This window comes from Lepidochelys olivacea (assembly GCF_965140295.1).
Source record: "Lepidochelys olivacea isolate rLepOli2 genome assembly, chromosome: 7".
Lineage (NCBI taxonomy): Eukaryota > Metazoa > Chordata > Testudines > Cheloniidae > Lepidochelys > Lepidochelys olivacea.
The window spans coordinates 10,457,528-10,477,579 of record NC_140417.1 but is presented as its reverse complement, the minus strand read 5'-3'; the positions used below and the strand labels follow the sequence as shown (position 1 = coordinate 10,477,579).

Sequence of the window (20,052 nt, the reverse complement as noted above, 5' to 3'; positions counted from 1 at the left end):
ACAGATCAAAGGAGAGAATGGAAGAAGATCAGTTGAGTGCACTGCAAAAAGGCAAAGGATATGTGTCTTTGACTTGGTGATTTTGACTCCCCAGCCCCTGTTTTGGTTGCCCTTCAGAATAGCTAGGTCAACCGGCAATCTGTGACCGGTTAAATGCAGAAAATCAGGTGGGTTTCCTGAAGATCCAGCTATAGCAGTGACATACATTTAAATCGTGAGAAAGTGTATTTGCTTTTTCTCCCAAGATGCTCTAAGTGATTTGGCAGTTTGGTGCAGTATTATTGCACTTAGCGGTGCATTTATTAAATAAATTTGTTCTCCAACTCAAGTGTTAAGTGTGTCTTATGGAACCTTGCAGCCAATCTCAGTGGTTGCAGAGTGCAAATATTTTTAAAATTATGAAATTATATAGGACTTGGGCTGCATAGACCACTCAAGTGATTTATTAATTGAATGGTTTGATTAAATTTAATGTTGTTCTGGTTTATACAGACAGGGCCTGCATCCTTTGCATTGATAGGGACACACTGTGGGGCTGTCAGTGATGGTGCAGAGGTCCTGTATAAGGAATCTTTAGCACCCAATTAAATATTAACTAAGAAGATGTGGCTTGCTCTTTCCCTGTCCCTGAAACTGTGTTTTGACATCTAAGGCTGGTGATAAAAATTTGCTCTGCAAAATCCTTTGCAGTGCACTCTTATTTATGAGTAGATTATTTCTAAATTAATCATGCTAAAAATCTTGTCATTGTAACTGTGCCGCAGTTCAGGGCTGTATGAAGTATGTAAATAAAAAGTGCCCCTTTAAATTTCATGTTAACTATATCTAGCCATTGCTGCAGCCACACTGTATCTGTTTCCTTAGAATGTCATTTTAAAGGTATCGTGGTTTCTGAGCGGCAGCTGTGATTGAAAAGTATGTAAACTAATCTTTTCTTGCTCGTGTCATTTTTATATTCTTATGTCAGAACACAAGAAGGCTGCTTTAAATTTGTCTTTCACTGTACATTCATTCTAGAGTCTAGTTTTTCTCGTGTTAGCACATATACTGTATTCTTTCCTCCATGCTGCAATTCAGTGCCAAAGTAAATGGCTACTCGTGAAAAGGTACCAAAATAGTTCGTTCCTGATTACTGTAAAATATGTTTATTTTCAGTGAAGAGTTTTTATTACCAATGCATAGAGTACAATTATCCTGCATGGTATCAGTGGCTTAAAAGAAGAAATACTCAAGCACCCTGTATTTTTAATATAAAGAGCAGTAATTTTTAATACTCCGAATTGCTTTTTCCAAAAGGGGAGGGGAGAAAGGGAGTTTATGTTGCTTTTATGCCCGTACTGTATGTAGTTACTGCTTTTTTAAATCCAGACCATTTAAAATTAAACTCTTGGTTAATACTTCTGCATAAAAACGTCTTTGTCCCTTGATGCCCAACCACTGAAAATTAAATGTGGTTGTGGATATATATTTATTCATACCATACTTCACACCTGATCTTGTGACAGTATGACATAATCCTTGCCGCAAAGGTTTCTAGTGGAGCACTTGTGAAATAAATGGGAGAAGGTAGAAAAAGTGCCGTGAAGGCAACAAAAATAAATTAGCCGTTGAGTTCTAATTTTTTGCCAATTTATTTTAAAAAATTTAATATTCTTAGTCACAGGTATTGTCTTTGATCCATGCACAGAACCTTTGTCTGTGCCAATGGGAGTTCTGTCTGTGGATGGAAGGCAGTATATGCTGCTCAGTTTGTAAGCTGTGCAAATGTACAAGAATGTACATTTTCCTAGCTTGTGGTCCAAGTTACTTGAAGAGCCTGACATGAGTTATAAATGCTGTGTTTAAAGTAAAACTTCATTATGTTTCGGTGGTTTCGAAAAATGCGCAGGAATTGAACTTAAAGCGTTATTTCAAGGTATTATGATGTTTTAGTTAGACTTCGTATTCCTCTAATTTAATCTTTGCATACATTATTATTGTATTTTGGCATGGGCAGCATGTAGTTCTCAGTCATTTTGCGTTACAGGCTTAGGTTTCCTTGGGAAGAGAAAAGAGACCAGGCCATATTCTTCTCTGCTACACAGTGCTGTACGTAAAATGGCAGTTACTTTGCATTTGCAGCAAGTATCATTTAGGGTAGAATTGTCCCACAGGGTTTAATTGTTTTAGAATTGTTCGTCAGATGTGACTGGCCCTCAGGAAGGAGCTGTTGTGTCTGCAGACATCCTTGTGCACCCACTAAGCACTACCTCTTTCCTTAATCATAGCAAACGCCTGTGTAGAATGTGGGAATGGTTTAGCAGTTGGATCCAAACCTGGTTCATATAAAGGGGGTTTATTTCTGTTTGGAAAATATGAGCCCATTTTTACATAGACCAGGTGTGGATTAAGTTCACTGAGCCATTCACCCAGCCCTAGGTTTGTGGAAGACTGTTATTAATTCTTACAAAGAAGTTGTACAGTCAAGTCAGAGACATCTCGTATTAAAATCAAACTGAAAAGGATTTTAAAAAAAATTAAGCGTTCATGATCCCAGATTGATAGCCCGAATATAGGTACAGGCTTAACCAATAAAAATATATTTATTTCCAAAGAAAATAATCCCATTTGCCTCCGTACCAAGGTCATGAGTGCTTAGGGTTTGTGTTTCTCCTCCACTGAACAATGACTGCTCTTATACCTAAGCAGCTGGATTTCTTGTTCTGCGTTAGGTGTCAGTGGTGTCATCAACAGTTGCACATGAAATCAGAAACCAAAACCTCTGTCTTGGCAGGTGAAAAGCTTTTTGCTTCACCTTTAAAAGGAGGACAAAACAGTCCGTGCAGCTCCACAGCAGCCTAACCGCTTTGCAACACAGAGCTAGAGAGACGCCTCTGAAACAGCCAGCTCAACTGTATGTGGAGCATGCCAGGGAGCCAGATGCTGCCACTGGAAGAATATCTTTAATAGTTAGTCATCTGGCTCCAGCTGTGCTAACCTAGGCCTGGTAGGCAGCCATGTGTTTGTGCCGGCCAACTGATGGCCAGACACTAGAGCAGACTTAAGCAATTAGTGCAGTCCCCCATCCGGTGGCTGGATTCGCTGTGTGTGTCCTGCAGATAACCACACTTGTTACTCAAACCAGAGACTTCTTGTGGTCTATGGGCATCAGCTATACTAGATTAATTTAGAGGGAGCCTCCCTCTGGCTGAGTCTTCGAGAGCTGTGCTAAGCTTATTTCAGTCAGTAGTCACTCTCTGAAAATTGAAAACTATGGATAGGAAGTCTATTGCTACAGGGTCAAATGTTGCCTCTGTTGTATATGCTCCATACGGCATTTTGCCTGAGTCAGGACTGTCAGGAAGCAGAGAAGTGGTGTATTTTTGGTGGTGGTGGTTGTTTTTTTTTCCCTCAGAAAGCACATTTTATTTGGTTTAGAGCAGCATTTTTAACAGAGAACAGAATTTTGACTTGGATATGTCATTATAGAAAGATAGTCAATTAAAAATAAGAGCTTTGAGTCAGCACCTCAATACTGCGGTGACTGGTGTTCTGTAAATATCTTTGAAGTATTGTTTTTGGTACCATTTTTATGTCAAGCTTTCACAGTATGAATCATTATGGTTACACTGGTGATTTTTCCCTAAAGAACACAATAAACCCCAAACAAAAGTGAACTGTTCTTTCAGTTAAACACGTAGGGCCCAAAACCTACCTTCGGATAAGGGGGGCATGCTTAAACAGCATAAATGATGCCGTGCAGCAACCGTGCCTCTGAAATGCAGTGTGTACTGATTCTACCTCCATCCATGTCCTCTTCTTAGTAGACCTGAACCTGAGAGACACTGAATTCCTCTTGTAAATTGCTGAATGCCTGCGTCTCCCATGCTCCTCAGTGAGGGTGCTAGAAGCCTCTCAGGGGTCCTGTTTAGGAGAGATGGCTGTTGCTTGTATTCATGACAGGGCTTGTTTGGGCACCAAAGCACTTGTTCCAGCTATCAAACTTTTGCATGCTGCTATCCCTCTTCCCTGGTAGATTCAGGAGATACTGAATATACAGTTGAAACCACACCAGCCAGGCTAAAACCATTCTTTTACTGAAGTGGATTTTAGCTGGGCATGTTGTGTTGTGTGCAGAAAGATCAGTGCTTTGTGAGGATGGACAGAGGAGGCTGGCAAATGGGAGTGTGTGAGCGACTGTGTGCTGCGAGGGGGCCATGTTTGCGAGAACATACAACCTTTTCCTATGTTGTGGCAAGTTGTGTCAGAGGAGGCTTCGTAATACATGATACGAATGTCATCGGTGAAAGAGTGCGGCATGTTGGTGGCCTGTACCAGGTGTGTGGGACAGGATAATAAGCATAACATAGGGAGAGTACAGTCAGAGAGGAACCCTCCTTTATGAGCTTGTGGCGCTATACATTTTTTTTAACTCATTTTTTACCTTTACTGTCATGAGAGGATAACTTTACCCAGTGCTGTGCACATGCTCTAGTGCTGCCTTCTGGGATCCATCCTATCTAGTAAGTAATGTAAGATGTGCCTTTGCCCCGCCCATCAGGAGCGGAAAACCTTGTACTGTGATGTTCCAATCTTCTCGCCTCATGACCCTACAGGTAAATATTAAATTTTGCAGTGGCATACAGCAGTTCCTCGATTGTGGGCAGTTTAAAATAATTGGTGCAAATATTTGAAATCCTAAATGGAAAAATGTGAATAATATTTAGTTTCCTTTCCCCACATTTCTTCTCTCACATCCCATTTGGAGAGACAATCCAGAATCCAATCCAAAATCAGATCCAACATACCCATATTTCTTGAGCATGTGATTTTGTTGGGCACAACCTTCTTCACCCTCTCAATTTTCACTCTGTGACACAAAACAAGAGAAGCGGTGAGATTGAAATTTTGACCAGTACGTTATCCAGTTACCTGACACAGTGTGTTGATATGAGAGTGCCTTTACCACAAGGACTTTCTTGGTGGTTTTGCAGCTCCCAATAAGTAGAAAAAGCAGAACTAATAATGTGAGATGCTAAATTTTTTTTTTCTTTAGGAAATTGATTAAATGCAAAAATGTACTGTAGACATATTTAAATACTATTTTAAAATGTGATGGGCAGGAAGCATAAGTGATGCCATTTGGTTTTGTGGCATCAGTGTGGGCTGGTTAAGGAGGTGGGGATAAACTTTGGGGATTATTGATATAGCATGAGAAGAGCCAGATGGTTGTATTACACATCTTTTGTGTACTTGTTTGCTTCTTAAAGCAGTTGCAGAATTTTGCCTTGGGCAAAATTTTCTCTGTGCTTGTGTGTTCCCCTCTGAATTTACTTTTGACAAAGTGCATTGCAAAGATGCAGGAATACTGTGCTTTTTCACTTCCTTTCCCTCCTTTAAGTTTGTTGAGTCAACAGAATTGTGCTTAAAAGTAGTTTTTGACTTCTGAAATAAGTTAGTATTTAGGGCAGGTTTTGTGTGTGTGTTCTGCACCAACCGCCCGTTAGAATATTGCTTTTAAGAAGTGTCATTTTTTAAATTTTCCTTGTGTGTTTTGGAGAATGAACTGCAAAAATGGCAAACTAATTTTTTTTAATGTACTAGTTATGTAGTGTTCTTGCAATAAAGAAATGTTGTCTTAAAGATTAATGAGCTAATGTTTCCATTACTTATTTTAGGTTTTGAAATTGTGGTGTACCTGATTCATGTTATCAAAAACACTTACTTTGTGGTATTCAGGTTGAGTGGGAGATGGTTATGATAGGTAGGTGGTTCTTAACTGGATGTTTATGTGACATTTGTTGGAACTGCTTATCACCGGAACCACCAGAATTTACATATATTTGTTATTTCCCTTTGAAAGCAAATTATGCTTTATTTCCCATAAAAGATGAGTTGTTTTAAGAGTTTTCTTAAGTAAGATTTACAATGTAGAGGCCTGATGCTTCTGTCACACCGGTTATATGCCAGTGCAACTCCATTGACTTGGTTGGGTTTATTCCTGATTTACTTCACTGTAGGTATGTAGGCAAAGAATCAGGTCCCTATATTTTTATCAGTTACATTGGAAACTATCAAAATAATTGTAAATATGCTTAATCTCTTCTTTTCTGTGAGTGAGGAGCACACTGGTAGAAGTCCACCGTATTCACGTGAGTAGTACCTGTGTTTTTTAGGAGATTGTGTACAGCAAAAAATAAAAATGACTCCCGAGTGGTGGGCCCAATCCTGCACTAGTCTACTCAGGCAGAAGTCCCATTGAATTCCTTCCCGGCCTGGAAACTATGGGATCAGGCCCTTTATTTGGAACCAAGAGTATTTGATGTGAAAACAAGAAATGTACAATTCTAACCGTATTGAAATTTCTGTCTGTTTTTAGTCACAAGTCTGAAGTGACTACTTCTAATAATGATGCCATTGTACTCATCCTATCTGATCAGTTCTTGAAATGTTTTAGTAAGTCTATCTTACAACATTATAAGAAGATAATCAGCTGCCTTAGAAGGTCCCCATCTGGAGTATAGAGTTCTTTTACTGAAAGATGTTTTGCCTTTTTGAGATAGCTCTCGCATTTCATCATCTGTTGTGCAGAGATGAAGTGCATATGAAAAGTCAGTGACTCTGAATCCATCTGTTGTTATTATTTTCCACTGATAATTGGCTTGAACAATGAAATGTCTGTGTCTGTAGCCTTTGAAACTGTACACCCTGTTTATTTTCTGGAGGTCTTACTCCATTCTCTCCACCCCACACTTTTTTTTTTTTTTTTTTTTTTTTTTGGGCTTCATTTTCTCTCAAGTTTATAGTTAGTGGAGCTTGCATGAAGATGACATCTTTGACTCTGGGCATCAGTATGTGTCACTCAGCATCTAAAGCTTGCCTACATATTTTTGTCAGAGTCCTATGTCTTTTCTGTTTGCTTCAGTATAGAGCAGTCTTACAGCAGGAAGACTGGCAGATCCAGAATGTATAGACACCTTACCTGAAATGTGGTATTTATTTCACTTTTCTTATTAAAATATTAATTTAGAGTCCAGTATCTAATACTTATGAAATTAGATACTACCTATAATTGTATAATATATTCAGTTGCATCTAGTTTTGCACGATACAGAGCATTAATATTGGATTCCACTAACAGCAGTTCCATTAGCCTGCTCAACCAGTATGAGATATATATGAGCAGGGAGGCATAACTACCAGCCAGAACTGCCAAAACAGTCATTAGAAGCTCCATTGGGATGGACAAAGGCTTTTACACAGTGATATACTGATTAAATTTTGTTCTATGGTTTATTTGCATCAAGGTTAGATCACTATCGTCTATGTGAACCGTATTACCTAACACCTTATTTGGAAGGTCATTTCAATGCAATAATAGTGAATAAATATAGGGGTTCTAAAATTTCTTGTGGGATCCCTTCATGGAGGATTTTTTATCCTGTTAGGTTTTACTGGCTCATGATAGCAATTTTATTTTTCTTTTTGCTCTGATTGTGAATTTATGCAAGGGAAAGTAAAAACTGTCTCTTCCCTCCTCCCCTCATGCTACAGGAGTGCAAGGAAGGGTAATAAAATAGGTTAGTCAAATGAAAAGTGCTTGTTCCTCACTAGAATCATTAGTGGAATCCAATATCGTACCAAATCAGCTGTGCTGCATGCTTTGGAATCCAAGCAAATATATGGTGCCTCTTTTTAAGCCCAAATCCTCTTTTTTTGTGTGTGTAAGTGATCTTTCAGAATGCAATTTAGGTACGGAACATAGGGCAGTAGTATACAGTACATATCACACTGTAGGCTGTAGCATTAGAAAAGAAGGCAGGGGAGTATAATCTTATTTATGTTTCAGTAGCAATCGTTTAATACTGCAAGTTATTAAAAATAATTAAATTACTAAAGCCAACATGTAGCTAGGACTTACAATAAAAGGTCAATGTGATTTGACTCCTTAAATTAAGAAGGGACACTAGTGAATTACAATTGCTTAAAATTTTTGCTTTCTGATTCTGTTCTTGGGGTGTAAGGATGAATGCGACTAGAACATATTTATTTTCTCTGGAAACGAGAATACATTGTGGCATTATGTTATGTATATTTAATTGCAATAATAAATGCTTAGGGGTGTTTGGTGGGAAACATGGTCTTTGGTAATTGTAGTTGTTTTTGGAAGTAAATATATTTTTGAGATACTTTTATGAGGACTATTTTAGAAATGACATTTTTAAAAAAATCTTCAGAAATTTCTTCCTTTCCCCCACATAACCAGTAAAATAGGAATGTATTAAACTTACAATAATTAATTAAAACTATACTTTGTATGTGAAATGTGTTTTTATGTACAAAAAAGAAAATAGAGGGACAGCACAAATCGTAGAAATTCAGATTTTATATTCTAACTCAACAGTGACTGTTCCCTGTTAAGTCCCCTTTTAGGAAATGAATGGACTGGAATTCTAATGAATTTTTATTAGGAGTGAAAATGAATTTTCAGGTGGTGGTTTGGTCTGTTTCTGGTTTGGTGGGGTATGTGGTAAAGCCAATGTATGGCTGACAAATGATTTATTTATTTTATTTTATTTTATTTTGCCAGAACAGTTCCCAGATTAGAAATTAATATGATTCATATTGATTATTGCTGTTACTATTTAGTATTGTGTGAGCACAGACTTCAGCTGTGTGCTTTTTTAGCTACTATCCCCTTAAACAGGCTGTGTAGCTTGTCAGAGATCAGGACAGGTAGAATGCACAGCAGGCGTCTGATTTGAGCCAGTTACTCATTTGCTGAGTGTTTGTGTTTATGCAAAGGGGCCTCTTCCTGCATATTTAATCTAGAGTAAGGCAGTGGCTTTTGTTGTGTTTAGACCACATACCTTCAGTCCTGCTTCCTTACACTGCAGCCAGTATTGAAGCACAGAAAGCCTGGATAGTTAGTGCTTTCGTGTTTTCAAACTCACAACTTTCTGCAGTTGGTTGGGAATTATTGTACAGCTCAAAGCCTTGCTCCTCCTCATTAATGGGTAAGTTTGTATTTCATTAAAATATGTTACTTTTGTTTCTCTTCCCCTTTATAAATGCACAAAATGCTTGATATTATTTATTGTCCAGTCCTCCTTAAAGCAGTCCTGGTCAGCTGAGGTAGTGAATTAGATCAAGAATACAGGTGCTTCTGGAGTATACCTTTGAGCTTAGAGCTAAATACTGTATTGCAATAGACAGGTTATTTTGAAGGGGGGGAGCAGGGGAAATGAGTTCAGCTTTATTCTTTGTACTAACGAATCCTGTTTTGTAACTATCCTGAAGATAATGCTTCCATTGTTTGCCGAAAGCTTTCAAACAATGTGCAACACAGAACTGTAAAAGCAGCAAGAAACTCTTGTCTTTATTGTCTCCCAAGCAAGGGTCCTCACCAGAATGTCTGTGCTGTAATAGGAAGGTTTTTCTTTGTGGAAATTGAATAGTCTCTTCATTGATATTAATAGCACACTAGAGATGTTAGCCATGATGCAGAGTACCAGGACTATAGAGTAGGGAACCTGATATTGCGGGGGGGAAAAAATGACAGTCCTATTGCTGCTCAGTGTGGGAGACATCCCTCCATGAGAACAGAGTTTGCATAATGGCACTCTAGGTTAACTGTTTACTATAGGCATTTTAATCTCCAGCTCTTTTAATATAGATGTAATTACTGTCACTTGCTCTCGTACTTATTAACTCTACAGCTCAGTTTCTGATTCAGTCTGAACAAATTACTTTTAAAAATGACTTTCTAGCAAATCCGTGCAGTGTGCTTGTACAGTACATTCTACTGTATATACAGTGCAGGCTTTAATAGTAATAGAAATTCAGCTTCCTTTTCAGAGTCAAATGAGAGAGAATTTATACCAAAAACACAGAAAAAAATGACAAAGGGCCCATCTTCAAAGCAGAGTGTTGTAATACATAGAGTATTTGGAGAAATGTGGAAAATGTGTATCAAGGCCAGTAGCAGTTTTGGTTACCAATTAACTATTTCCTTCATTTGAGTAACTCGTCTCAAACAGAAGAGTGTGCTGTTCCACCACATGTTGGAAAGTGTGAGCATCTGAATAAAATTTCATCAATCTTATTAAAATATGTAGGGACTTTGGTCTTCTTGCGTGCAAATCAGCCTATAGACTCCTAAGCATTTGTTAACAATAAGACTGGTGAGGGTTTTCAATAACAAAATTACAAATACCATACCTAATTGTAAGTATATTACTTTTATACTCTGGTTTAAAAAAAAAACAAAACTTTTTATGAGGAAAAGTACCTCAGTCAAAGCACCTTGTGTGATTAGCGCTATTGTATTCTTAAATTTTGATTGATAGAGATAATAGTTTTCACTTAAAAATACAGACAGGTACTTTAACTTTCCATGACAATAGCTATTTGCATTTCTTTTATCTTTTTGTTTAACATTTGTGGGGGTTGGGATGGATTTGATTATTAACTCTTATTGCACACTAAGGTAAATGCTAAAACAAAGCTTTTGTTAAAGCTTCAAAGGTAAAACAGCAAATATTGTTTTTAGGCTTCAATATTTAAAGGCTGTTAAAGGATACCTCAAAAATATTTTCACATGACCATGACCAAGGATATCACTTTGTTATAAGGTAAGAGAGAGTAGCTTTTTTTCCCCTGTAAAGATGGGCAGGCTTCTGCATTGCTGGTTTTTTGGCAGGCTGAAGACTTTTTCGTATGAGAGAGAGAGAGAGAGAGGCAGGGAGGGAGAACAGTTTAGACTAGTGCTATCTGTCTCACATGAAAAGAGATTCAAAATTTAAGTTCACAAGAATCTGAAAGATACTAGCACAGACGGTTCAAAAGAATGGGCACTGTGAAGAGTAAAATATCATGCAATGGAGCGTTTGTCAAATGGGGATATGTATATTATGTTTGAAGCCAAGAAAGCTAGAAGGTTAGTTTCTGTTAAACCAAAAATGAGTAAATAAAATAATAGCACACAAGTCGCAAAAGGAGTGCACTACGCACTAGTGGGTTGTGGAAGTGTGTTCAGAATTCCCTAAATGTGTAGTTTTGAAAGGTAGACTTCACAGTTGTGGGTACTGAAAGTAACACTTTTTTTTGTCTTTAAATGGTGCCAGAGTAACGCTGTAAGATACAGATTCAGTGGCTGCTCCACAGTGGTTGGGGAGGAATCTTTCATATTACTACTTCAGTTATATGTGAGGTCAAGTTTCAAGATGAGAATTATAACACAGCCTCAAAATGGTTAAGACTGGCATTAACTAATGTATGGAAAGTCATTTTAAGAAACCGTGAAGACGTTGCAAGGCTAAAATGCACTGTAAGATTTGATTATTTTGCTTTCTTAACGTTCTGTAAGATGTTCTCTTATCATTTGATTGGACATTTGACAGGTTTGATACTTTCTGGGAACATGTTATGGTCTTTAAGTCAGAAGAATCCAACAAGGGCTAGTAGCTCTCTTTTATGCTAAGTAATTTATATGAGTCAAATAACCAGTTTATCAGTGAAAGATGCTAGACTTATGACCATAGTTCAAATTTTGTACTGTAAGCAATGTGTACTTAACTTGCCTGTTAGCTGTACTTGTATATGATAGTTGATAAAAAAAAAAAAAATTAAATGAACTGCGATTAGGGATGTTGGCCAAAACTGAGTGTTTCTTTTCTAGCATTGTGATAGAAATGAAATTTAATAATAATATTTTAAATGGAGGAGATTTTCAGGGCTTAGCTTTATCCTCATGATATTTATTTTATTTCAACTTAGAATAAATAAAAAGTGCCCGTATGTGGGCTTTGAGCAGCCAGCAAATTCTTAAAAATCAAAGTGCAATATGAGCAGCTCACTTCTTCCACCAACCATCAGCACATCAGCAAATACAAACACTATACATTTGCCTGTGGCACAATCCATCTACCCTTCTTCAAAGACCAGGTGAAATAAACACACCCTGCCTTACACCTTTGGCTTGCCATCTACATTTCACTTTCCAAATAGGTAATAATGACACCTGGGTCAGAATATGGCGCCTACAGTATCTCATGACAGTCAATATATATCGCACAATAAAAAAAATCATAATCCTGATAACTATTGTGGAAGCACTTCTATATGGTAGTCTTTAAGTTATTCAGTTTTTAAAATTTTTTAGGTTCTCAAACTTCAACTCTGGTTCTGATGAAGGCCTATGAGCACCTCTCTACTAGTCATTGTTTAGCAGAATCATTATGCACATCAGATTCTCTAAATTAAAAAGAAAGTTGAACTATAAACAAAATAGCAGATAAAAGTACATTAATTCATTTTTGGCTTCTTTGCAGCCCTTACTTTTTTTCGAACTAAGCTCCCCCACACACTCCAAAACAAAATAAAATCACAAAGATAATATATAATGAAAGCAAATGTCAGCCTGGTTGTCTAGACTTAACTATAACTTGGTTAGATTTGAAGGAAAAAATAGTCTGTTATTCCATTATTGGATCTCACAATTTAAAAAAAAAATAAAAAATTCTAATTGTGGTTCTGAGGTTTTTATATTTCGGGGCTTCTAGGAAGCCTTGCAGTAAACAATTAAAACAGAAATGTTCAGTTAATATATTCAGGTGTGAAACTAAAGTTGTCACTAACAAAAATCAGTCCATCAATAAATACTAAATCAAATTTCTGAAACTGTCTAAAAAAAAAAAAAAAAGAGAGAGAGTCTGCTTTCTAGGTATTGAAATGGAGTTTTTCCCCAGAGGTTTTGGTTTCTAATCATATTTATCCCTTGTAGGCTCTTCAAGGCAGGGATGTTGGCCCCAATCCTGCAAACACTTGTGCCCGTGAGCAACATTCTGCAAGTGAGAAGTCTCATTGAGATACTACTCACCTTTGTAAAGTTACTCAAGGGAGCCAGTGTGTGTGGGAGGTGGGCCTGTGTTCATCACACTTTGGCTTCTGTACAATGCCACACATGCTCTAGTACTATACGATACTACTGTTTAATTAGTATAATCTTCCTCCCCAGGTCCCCCCGATTTCATTGTCTGATTTATATTATTGATTGAATATAGCTTTACAATCATCACTCACAGTTAGGGCCCCATCCTACAGCACTCACACAACTCGCTCTTTCGGATACGATTTGTCCCCCTGAAGAAACTACCCGTGGGAGTAAAGGTTGTAGGATCAAGCTACTAGGGCGCCATCCTACTGTGAGCTCAATGGCAAAGGTTATTGTGTCTTCAGTGAGAGCAGACTCAGGGCCAGTGTGCTAGTCAGGACCTGATCCAAGTCCCACTGAAATCAATGAAAGGCTTTCCACTGACATCAGTATGCATTGGATCAGGCTCTTAATCCATTTAGAATCATTGCCAGCACTGTCATTTAAAAAAAAAAAATGCAGTCTGCTCCCCCAAACAGTCCTGTTTTAACAAATTACAGTAAAAATGTCTTTTAGCCAAAGATCTCCAAGTGCATTGCAAAGATAGGCATTTCCTACATTATCCCCACCCCACCGTTGGATAAACTTGAGACGCAGAGTGGTTAAAGCCAAACATTTCAATCATGTCTACTAAAATCCCAATCCTGCAAATACTTACACTTGTTAGTAACTTTACTCATGTCTGCAGTGCCATTTAAAGTCAATGAGACTACCTGCATACATAAAGTTACTCACATGTATAAATGTTTGCAGGATAGGGGCCATCATTTACATGTCAAAGTTTTGGGGTTCTCAGGCAGCTCAGACTTGTGTTTTTTGGAAAATGTTGACCTAAGCCCAAGATCACATACCCAGTCAGTGAGTGATTCCCTAATAGAACTGAAATAATCATCTTTGATTCCAGCCCTGTGTTCAAGTTGCTAAACCATGCTTGCCTCCCTTGAGCAAACACTAGTTTGGGGTTGTTTGGGTTTTTTTGTAGCATGTGTACTGAATATGCTCCACAGGTGTTTAGAAAAATGGGCAAATGTTATATGGGATTTGAGACATTACCAAGAGACAACTTTATTTGAAGTAGTCATTTTCAGGTTTTTTTTTTTTTTAATTCAATTTTAAAATGGTCTACTTGTATCCTGCCAATCTATTCTGTGTTGCAAAGTGCAGTACCACAGGTTTGCCTGAAACATCCAGAAAATAGATACAACAGAACTGATAAACATGAAAATAGATTTAAAGGACCTGATCAAGATCATATTTCCACCAAAGTGGAGTAAAAACCTTTATTGCCGTGACTCTAACAGTAAATAGTATGTCAGAGTTCATGTATTTTGCTTGCAAGGTTTTGATGTTTGAAGGTGAGACCTACCTATTGTGCTGTTAATATTGTGCCTGTCTTTTCAGGCCTCAATCAAGAAAATCTTTACTTACCCAAGTAATCCCACTGAAGCCAGTGGGACTGCTTGCAAGCGCTTATAGATCTTGGACCTTAGTCTCCAATATTTTATTATGAGAACTATGTAAAACTTCTCATTAGAGGTGTTTAAAAAAATCATCTAATTTTTGCAAATGAGCAAAAAATCAAAATACAGTACTTTCCATTTTCATCTTGATTTTAACCATTTTTGTCTTGCTAAAAATGTCATTTTTCAGAGGTGTAAAGGTGACATGTAATTGTAAAAATTGTCTGTGTTTGCAGAATAAATGGTAAATAAATGAATTTCCTTCTGAAAGGCTCCCCCACCCCACCCCTGAGTAAAATGGATGGCAAAAAGCTGCACCAGATCCTGGAAATGGCATACTCTGTCAGTTGATCAGTTTCACAAACACTCCCAAAGGACCCCACCTTTATCGTGTGAATTTTGTGAAACAAAGTTTTATACAGCCTTATTATTTCACACACTAAAATTTCGTTGAGTTTCTGTTTCATGTTACATTGTCTATATCAGCAAATGCTTGCATATTTGTCTGCCTCTAATGAATTAACATTAGATATTACGTGTACTTCTGCACACTGTTTAGAAGATCAACATTTCAGTTAAATTATGTTATAGTTTTATTCTATTAATGCTTTTGGTCAATTGACATGGAATTAATTCTAAACACTGTTAGTAACTTGATCTAAATTAATAAACAAATGTTTTTCTTTTCTCTTCTACCATATGTTGATCCCAATTACGTGAACAGAAAGTGGCAGATTGTCATGTTTCTTAAAGGATTACATAGTGTTTTGCATAAGAGAGAGTACACAAGATGCAGCGATATAGGTTGTAACACACTTGCTGTTCTTCCTTTCTACTCTATTTTTTACTGACACCCATTTTTCTTATTAACCCTGTGCACTTGGTGTAAAAAGAGGACCTGAACACCCCAAATACCAGTAAACTACTTTCTGAATTAAGCATGACAGATGCATCTCCTCCAGGGCTGTATCTTTTGGAAAGGGGGCGGGGGGAGGACGACAGAGAGAACATAAATAGAATTACAGGGGTTACAAACACACACACACACACAAACACACACACACAAATTAACTAAGCAGAGACCTATTCAAGCAAGTCTGCGTTCTGAAACAAAGGACGTGAGTCATATATTATTCAAAGTGAAACTAAATTGATAGACATCAAGATTAAGAAAGTTTATGGTAGAGAACAAAGGTGTCTCATCTTCAGGGATTTTTTTCCTCTGCCCCCCTTCCCTCCCCCCAAACGCCACATTGTTCTTGTTGAACCGAAGAGCCTCACGCTGGCTGGTACTGATAAGCAGCAGTCCTGTGACTTTATTGTTTTTATTAACTCTCTCTGAAAGTCATTCACCATTAAACACAATTGAATTCATTTGTTGTTTTATTTATGTTTGTACTTGCTAATGTGGTAACAAAGAAAATGCTTCAGATGTTGTCGCTAGCACTGATCTGCCAATGACATTGTGGTATCCTCTTTGTCTCCAGGGTAAGAAGAGTGACCTTTTTGGGTGGCTGGAACTGAAGATTGCTTTGCAGAAGCAACTAAAGTAGGTAAATACAAATACCATTTTGCACTTAGTTTGTATAGACTGACCTGCCTATATATGGGCCCAATCCTGCAAAACCCATGCATATTTCTTACTTGCGGAAGTAGCCCCTGGATTTAAATGGGAATGCTTGCGTGAGTAAGGACTGTAGGATTGGGCTCTAACACACTTTTCTAACCATATTCTGCCCTAACTTAAACCGTGTTCATCTCCCAACTAAACCAATGAGTTAGACCCTCTGTTGAAACTTAGGGAAAGAAGCACAAAGGTGGCCCTTTTGGCTCACGTCCAGCTGCCTCTGGGGCCATTTGGCCACCAATCTTGTCCTCAGTCTAAATGAGAGCAGTCTTCTCTAATTTATGTTGGCTGTCTATTATCCAACTGGCTCTCCCTGCAGCTGGGGATCATGTCATACCCTCTCTCTCAAAGATGCCCCACTCCTTCCGCACTGAGTGGTGTCAGAGATGCTATTGTCTCCTAGCCAGCTGAAGACTCCATTTATATAAGATGAATCCCAAGGGATGGTCAAATTGGCATTATGGCTGCTTTGATTTGGGCTAACACAGCAGCGTAAGAGCAGAATTTGGCTCTTAATCTAGTTACTACTACTTATCCTTGTAACAGTTAAAATGCATGCTTTTTGGTCTTTTGGGGCATATCTAAAAGAAAACAAAACAAATCAGCTCCCTGAAAGCGTTCTTTCTTTAAAAAAATATGAAAATCCTTCACTTCTACCTTAACTCCTTGCCTTTCTTTTTGTTGACTTTTGTAAGTTTAAAGTTAGAAAGGAATATTAACATCACAAAAGTAGTGATTCATAAAATTAACTTGCAGAAGACAGGAGTAACGCATGTCAGTGTTTGGTATTGAAGTGGTGTCATCTGACTGAGGTTCATATGGCTGCTTTATAATCACCTTCTTTCAGAAATTAATAGTCGGTTAAGCACCATAGCAACAAGCGACACTGATGTAACCGTTAAGCAGTGGCTGCCGTTCACTGTGATGTCAGTGCTGTTCTCTTGACCTTCTTTGAATATAAAATGATGATTTCATTTTAAATTTAGAATTTTACAGAATGATTAAATATATCAAAGAATTAGAGCTATTTTTATTTATTTATTTTTTAAAAAAACATGTTAAGGAAAAAAATCTCAACGCATTCTCTTCTGTTTCAACTTAAAATAGATTTATGGATAATGGGTTCTTTAGCTCTTTGTTGCCAAAAAAAAATCTATTCAGACAGGATGAAATTCATGGAGTTCAAGTGAATATTGCAATCTATGGCTGTTCCTGTGGTTTATGTCAGCAACACGGTATGCCTTTCCTTGGAATGTGGATATTATTATTGTTTGCTTAAGGGGTGCCTCGGATGTCTTAGGTATTTTTCAGACATTCGAGAAGGGACAGACCCTGCCCTGATAAGATCACAGTCCAAGGCATATAGCTGTTTTGTTTCTCCTTTTGGTTTGATTTAAATTGGCCTGATGCATAACGAAAAACTTCGCACACTGGGATACATCAGACCCCCTCATGCTTTACCGTATGCTTGTAAAGAAGAGCTTAATGCTGCAATATGTGGACATCCTATTACATGATATACGTGAGTTTAGGAATACTATTTGCAGTACAAAACAATGTTTTAAACTAACCTGAAGTTTCTGACCTACATCTCTGCAAAAGCAAGGATACTTTGTGTTACGGTAGCTATGATACAACACATGCTTGGGCTTGTCCTCTTGCATGCATCATGTAATACTGAGTAGCTTCGATGAGTCAGAATCGTAATGTATAAGGCCAGAAGGGACCATTAGATGATCTAGTCTGACCTCCTGTATATCACAGATGATTACATTTAATCCAGTTCCCCCAGGTATTAAGCCCAGTAACTTGTGTTTTGACTAAAGCGCAGCTTGTTACACATCTTCCAGAAAAGCATCTAGACTTGATTTGAAGACATCTTGGAGAATCTACCACTTCTTCGAGTGCTTGCTCATGTCTGTTCCACATTAGGTGTGTGTGCTCGCCACATGCACCAGTGCCAGAAGTTTTTCCCTCAACAGTATCCGTAGGGGAGTGGCTCTGGTGTCCTCTGGAGTGGCCCCCACATGGGCCGACTCCCCCCACCCTCAGTTCCTTCTTGCTGCCAGTGACGGTGCACGGACCGTTCGCTGCTCTTACTAGCATTGCTTAGGCTTCGTTTGTACGAACTAAAGTTCTTGTAAAGTTAGTGTACATAGTTAGTAGTTGAGTTAGTTAGCCTTTAGCAGTAGTTTAGAGTTTTGTTAGTCCCATCGGGGACTTAGCTAGGGGACGAGGCATGCCCTGGTCCCCAGGCTTTAAGCCCTCTGATTACTGTAAATGGCCCATGCCAGTGAGCAATCCACATAGTAGCTATCTCAGGTGCCTTGGTGAAGGGCACATAAGTGATAAGTGTCAAATTTGCAAGTCCTTTGAACCTAGGACTAAGAGCTTGAGTTCAGACTCCAAGCGCTCCTGATGGAGTCAGCACTCGCTCTGGTCCTAGAGCAAAGGACCAACTCGGCACCCAGCACCACTGCATCAGTGTATAGTGCCACACGCCGACAAGCCAGCACTGATCCCCATCCATGGCCCTGGCCAAGAAGTTGAAAGCCGGTGGAGGATGGTCTCCTACTCCCCGCAAGGGGAAGGACAGGGCTGGGGGCGAGCTAAGACCTGCGCTGGGCAGCTCATCTCCCCTGTCAGGAAGTTGGGCTTCAGCTCATGTCGAATGATGCAACCCACCCTGTTCCTTGCCTGGAAGCCTGAATACAGAGGTGAGCCTTCATCAGCTTCAGGGACCCTTCTGTTCTCGAACAGGAGGTTCAGGGGCTCTTACAGCTGGAGAGGGTGGAGGAGGTCCCGCCTCCTTACCGGAACAAAGGTTTCTGTTCTTGGTATTTTCTGATCCCAAAAGCCAAGGATGGGCTGCGTCCCATCCTGGACCTTTTAGACCTCAATAGCTACCTAAGGAAGCTAAAGTTTCTCATGGTCTCTCTGGCCTCCATTATCCCCTCCCTGGATCCGGGAGACTGGTATTCTGTCCTCTACCTGAAAGACGCATACTTTCACATAGAGATCTTCCCAGGACACAGATGCTTTCTCCGTTTTACAGTTAGTTCATCCCACTACCAGTTTGCAGTCTTTCAGTTTGGCCCGCCTGCAGCACCAAGGGTATTTACCAAGTGCATGGAGGTAGTTACAGCCTACCTCAGGCGTCAGGGTATCCAGATTTACCCCTCCCTTGACAATTGGCTGGTCAAAGGCAACTACAAGGCTCAGGTCCAACACAACATTCCTGTACTACAAGCCATGTGCTGCTCCTTGGGACTCCTGGTCAACCGCAAAAAGTCCATGTGAGTTCCAGTTCAAAGGATAGAATTCATTGGGGCCGTGCTCGACTCGACCCGGGCGACAGCGTTCCTACCATTGGTCAGGTTTCAGGCCCTGATAGACCTTATTGCGGAAGTGTCCGTGTTTCCCCTGACAACGACCAGGGTGTGCCTGCACCAGCTAGGCCGCGTGGCAGCTTGCACATATGTGGTCCTCCACGCAAGGCTCCGCATGCGGCCCCTGCAGCAATGGCTGGTGTCAACCTATTCCCAATCCAGGGACCAGCCCGCCGCAGTGGTGGACCGATCATGAGAAGGTGATGTTGCCAAAATGCACGGCAGAACACGCAATTTAACAGCATGCAGAGTTGTTCTGAAATGCCAAGACTTGTTTCCGTGGCCAATTATGGATCCTGTCCGGCTCCCATTGACGCCAATGGCATGACTTTACACGGTGATTTCAGTGACGGCAAAACTGGTCTCTCTTTTTACCAAATATAAAATAAATACAAAACAATTGACACCCTGGGCTGAGAAGCTGCAGATCGAGTTTCAGTGTGGTGGGAGTCGACGCTGCAAAGATAATAAACCATGGTAAAAGGAGTTCATAATGGAAATGGTAACGGAGTCCTAATTAGAGTGGTGTCCCTGAGATAAGAAGAGTTAAGGGTTTGGTTGATTTGAAATTGAGCTCAACTGCTTGATTACTGAATTTCAGGTGAATCCCATCTTCTGTGTTAGTAGATAAAGTGGCTCAGTGCATTCACAAAGCAATGCTCT

General features: G+C 39.1%; 1 protein-coding gene across 7 annotated transcripts in view; it reads left to right on the top strand.

Moving 5' to 3' along the window:
- FOXP1 (forkhead box P1) overlaps nt 1-20,052 on the top strand; it is a 494,495-nt gene that overhangs the window by 193,941 nt on the left and 280,502 nt on the right. For 4 of the 7 annotated variants that reach the window (XM_084634567.1, XM_084634566.1, XM_084634560.1 and 1 more), the window contains one exon: nt 15,861-15,926. The gene's annotated coding sequence lies outside the window, so the exon portion shown is untranslated. Of the gene's footprint in view, nt 1-8,862; nt 8,997-15,860; nt 15,927-20,052 lie in introns of those variants that run through there. The other 3 variants (XM_084634565.1, XM_084634564.1, XM_084634568.1) reach the window with 2 other exon arrangements.